General features: G+C 38.3%; 1 pseudogene; it reads left to right on the top strand.

The window, feature by feature from the left end:
• The first annotated feature begins 4,121 nt into the window (after nucleotides 1–4,121).
• On the top strand, nucleotides 4,122–4,368 carry LOC129772262 (U4 spliceosomal RNA; annotated as a pseudogene).
• The last annotated feature ends 572 nt before the right edge of the window (nucleotides 4,369–4,940 follow it).

The raw sequence follows: 4,940 nt of genomic DNA on the forward strand, positions 1-4,940 counted from the left end.
TACTTTGAATGGTCAGTTAGGAATGGATATTAATTGAATCCATTTATACTGTTGTGCGTGTACTAGACTTTCTAACTTTCCATTTTTCAATATACTCCAACGCTGTATCGTAATTTTTTGACGTCTTTCATTTCTATATTGGGGTGTAAGTTCAAAGTTTAGAAAACGATAGCGTTACGCCGGAGAACGAGATTTTGAGCGGTCATATCTCCTAAGCAACTGAACGAAATTGATAAACACTTCATTCGGAAGATAAAATGTCTACGCGTTCTATGCTTGTTACATTTTTATCCAAAAACTTAAATAATAGCCTTAAAATAGGCTTTTGAAATTACACCAATCGGTATAAAAGCGAGTGTCGCTCGGAAATCCACTCAGTTATGATTGCGCAACGTTTGAGGTAAGATCGCTGGAATGAATGGATGTTTCCCTAACATTAAAGTGACCAGATGGTCAGAGGTCTAACGCGGAACACAAAAAACAAAACGTTATGTATATACGTTATGTGAACAAAAACCATAGTTTAGAGAGTCTTATTTATTCGTGAAACTCTTAACATGTGTCCTAGCAATTAAACCTGACCTGTAATCACTCAGTTGTGATTTTTCGGAGGTTTAGATTTTGGTTACGCCTGAAAATCTCTCACTCGGTCAGAGCATTTAGGTCTGGCAAGCACGATACAAATTCTGAAATTTTCTTCCAATTATCGAATGGAATGCTCGAAAATTCCAATCCATTTTTCATCGATTTTAGTGTTAACGTATGCATTAAAAAAATGGACTAATTTCGGATGGCGATGAAAAAAAACTACAAAAGACAATTTAATGCAACAAATTTTACTTAAATGTTAGGTTTATTAAGCCTAAACAAAAATGATTCAAGGCTGTTGATTCGCAGCAGCAGCACTGTCAAGCAACTTGATGAGTTTTTCATACTGTCAGCTCTACCCACAGTGAAGGAGTTGGACATTCTGAGGCACTTTGTGTCCGCCAGATATAGCCAATCTGGTATTCACAATATCATCTCTTTGCCGCTCCTTAAGCCGGGAGATCGAAGCAACCGGTCAAATGATGAAGGAGAATCTGGCCAAAAAGGACATTTGTATGCGGAAGCGTCAGACGAGATCGGCAGTATCTGAGCAGCAAGCAATCATCCAGAAGGAGTAGCTTCAAGTGCTGGTGAAAGACTTCTTTCCGGTTAAAGAAGTGAAAAACTTCTTTTCGTACTCATAATGAAAGACAAAACGTACTTGATGCTAGAATTCAACGAATGCAAGGGACCGGATACTTTACGTTCCCCAGATAAGTGATGGCGACGAATATATCACCCACATCAAGTTCTCTAAGAAGATCATTCTCTGACAAACGAGAAGGGAATGTTCAAGCCGCTCTTCCTTCGAGTCATATGGTAAACTGGGAGATATACAGTACGAAGTGCTTGCCGGAAGTTGCGAAGGTTGGCCATTATGCCAAAAGATCACTGGAGGGTGGATCGGCTGGAGATAAACCGCCAACCTTCCCAATGTCTCCAAGCTGCGACCGCTCAAAAACTTTTGGGCGAAAAGTAAAAATGAAGAGACAGCCGACCAGCAAAGCCACGAAAAGGTAAAAAAACATGCTGACATACATCTTCTCATCGGTCATAGTTGAGGTTCCGGCCAACTTACATCAGGCCGCCAAGCGTTCCATTGACGATACTTCATGAAACAACCCTGTCTCTTCCTGTCCCGTATACACTAGTTATTCCGGCTTATTAAACACGTTAAGCCCTGACCGAGCTAGGGGACCAAAGATGAACTTTTCGTCTGACTGACGTTGGACCCTGCGGATCAATAGGGGACTTTTATAAAAAACATTTTCTAATTTTTGTTGCTGTCGTTTCCATTTGACACTCTCTAAACAAAAAGTCCACTGTCGGTGCGATGAAACCAGCTCAACGTATTCATCTTTGGATGCATTGGAAGATCTCTTGAACAGTCTGTTAAATAAAAGTTTTGACGTAGGATTACATCTTTCAGGAACATATTGGGGTACAAATTGAAAATCGAAAATCGAGCGCACCGTGAAAATTGTCCAATTTCAAATGCTTATTGCTCAGTCATTTCATGATGGATTGATGAGATTTTTGCGTCAATCAATTTCGGCACTACATAACAATTTTTTACATTGAATGAAATAATATATGTCATGAAACTAACTATCGAACAATTGAAAAATCTCAACCCCTATGCTACAGAAATACCCACTTCTGATAGGTCGAAATTGGCGACACATGCGGCGGGTCCCAAACAGAGACATCAAAACCAAGCTGCCTAGGGGAAATTGGCATTGCAGATACATGAAAATAGGGGGAGATTTTTTTCCCACCGACATGTATTCCCTAACAGAGATTTCAAATCCATGGTGTCTGGGAGAAATCAGCATGTAAATACCCTCGATAGTTTAACTAACGACGCGCACAAATGAATAGCGCTCATTGTAACTAGCGTGGGCATTGCTGATTGCATACGTGCTGGCGAATAAGTTGGGAGCGATGAACAAGTGATTTTTCGTTCCAATAAGAATCTTTCGATTGAAGAATGTTTCAATGAACGTTCTATTCAGTTCTATACTTGATAGAATATAAATAAAATTTAAATTTGGAACTTTTATGTTGGTTGCTTCGTAAAACTTTTAGCACAACTGTAAGTGTAAAATTGTGTATGGTAGCTATTGTGTTAAAATGACTTGAAATATGAAACGGCTTTTTTTCTCCCATGGAAAGTTCATGCGACGAGCAAAATTGGAAAAATGAAGCAATATTCGAAAAAGTGATTTCACATATGCGCTCTACATACGTATTGGGTGCTGTTAGCCCAATTGAAATTCGCATTGAAGCATGTAGCATCGTGTTCCGTTGGGTTTAAAGTGAAAAGGAAATGGGTTGAATAAATACTCAGAAAATAAAAATTTATGAATGAAATTACTTTTCCATTTCAAATATATTTTCTTTATACTAAAGTAACACTTTTTTTCTGGTGAGAAAAATTGGGTTCGATAATGATAATTATCTTATATTGCTTTGATGAGCTTTTTTTCTTTATTTCATCCATACATAACACAGGCGCCATCTCATCCAGGACCACAGAGGGCGGCTTTGGTACGTGATACGCACCATCTAATGACTAATCACCATCCTATCATTATCACTCGGTTATGAATACTGGTGGAGTGAACTAACAATACCTATCAACCAGACAAAACGGAGCCAAATCATTATCGAAGAGTTTAACAATGTAATTCTTCAAACATATCCAAAATCAGCGTGCAGCAGATAGCCTAACGGAATCCTACGTCAACTATGCGGTCGTGTCTTGGACACAACCCTCCTGTGACTTTTTTTTTGTGGCTCATCCATTTAATAAAATCAACATGATCAAATTGTAATATTGAAATATATTGATATCGCGGGACATTTCCGTTTCTTTTGCCTAATGCGGAACGTAATCTTACGCGGAACATTTTGTTGAAAAGCGGGACGTCTGATTAGTTTACCTAACACAGATTTCAAAACCATGAAGCCTGGGGAAACTGGCATTGCAAAATAGATGCAAGTTGCGGGTACTTTTATAGTCGCTTGCGTTTCTGCAAATCGGAATGTATCCCTAACACGAATTTCAAAACGATGGAGCGTGGGGGAAATTGGCATTGCAAATGAGATGCAAGCTGCGAGTACTTTTGTACTCGCTTGCAATTTTTGCAAACCGGAATGTGTTTTCCCAAAACAGATTCCGAAACCAATAAGTTGGGAAAATCGGATTTGCAGATCTCGGCAGTATTCTTATACCCCCATGCATTTTTACACTCCGGAATTCGTTTGCTAACACGGTCTACAAAAGCGGGTACAAATGCAACACTTTGGCTCGGTTATTCAAGACAGCATATCCCTTCAAGTTGCCAGCTCACTGAACTTCTACGCATACCGTATGATGATTAGGCTAAATGTTGATAACTATTTGCTGCGATAACCACTACCAAAATGCATGAAATGACCTAAATTGGGATTTGTTTGCAATTGAATTCGTAAATTGTTACATTCATTCATTAGTTTAATCAATAATTTAATCGATGCATACAAATGATAGCTCTGCGCAGCAGCGATATCTTACCCAATGAGGAACATCCGAGGTGCGATTATTGCTAATTGAAAAAAAAAATTACTAAGTCATCGGTAGTCCTACGTCAACCTTGCGGTTATATCAGGTATAACCCATCCATAGTTTTTTTTAAATAGATTTCGTATACTGTATTTCATCTTAATCAACCAAACTTTCAAGACCACTTTGCTTTCGACACCGATGAGGTGAATTTCTGTACCGGTTAAGAGATCTGTTCCATAGTGTTTTCCTTTTATACAGGGTCTCTCACGGGACGTTCACTCAGCCTTGGGAATGAATATAACCCGGACTTCTCGCCATTTACTAGGAATGTAGCATACTAGTTTTAAACATCTCCGTCAGAATGACGAGTTTTGGTAGAAGTACTGGGAAATTCCGAGTAAAAGCAAACTTGTGAAGAACCGATTCAGGACCAACAATTGTAAAGGAACAACCCACAAACGTTCGTTTATTAAGAAAACGTGAATGTTCGAAGTAACTCATATCAAAAATTAGTTTTGAGCGGGACAAAGTTCGCCCGGTCAGTTACTGATAAATAAATAACACGGTTTAGCTTTTTCATACTATAGCATAGAGAATGTAAAACACAAAAGAGCGCTCATACTCACGTGAATTTCCATTTGCTTTCAAAGTTTTTCAAATATTGAAAAAAATATCTAAAACAAGGATCGAGACGATTTGACGCATGATTATATTTTCAAGAATATATGTTTCATATAAAAAATTGTCAAATTTGGCTTTTATGGCAATTTTTCGATTCATGATGTTTTCTACCAATCGATCT

This window comes from Toxorhynchites rutilus, chromosome 2, assembly GCF_029784135.1.
Source record: "Toxorhynchites rutilus septentrionalis strain SRP chromosome 2, ASM2978413v1, whole genome shotgun sequence".
Taxonomy (NCBI): Eukaryota; Metazoa; Arthropoda; class Insecta; order Diptera; family Culicidae; genus Toxorhynchites; species Toxorhynchites rutilus.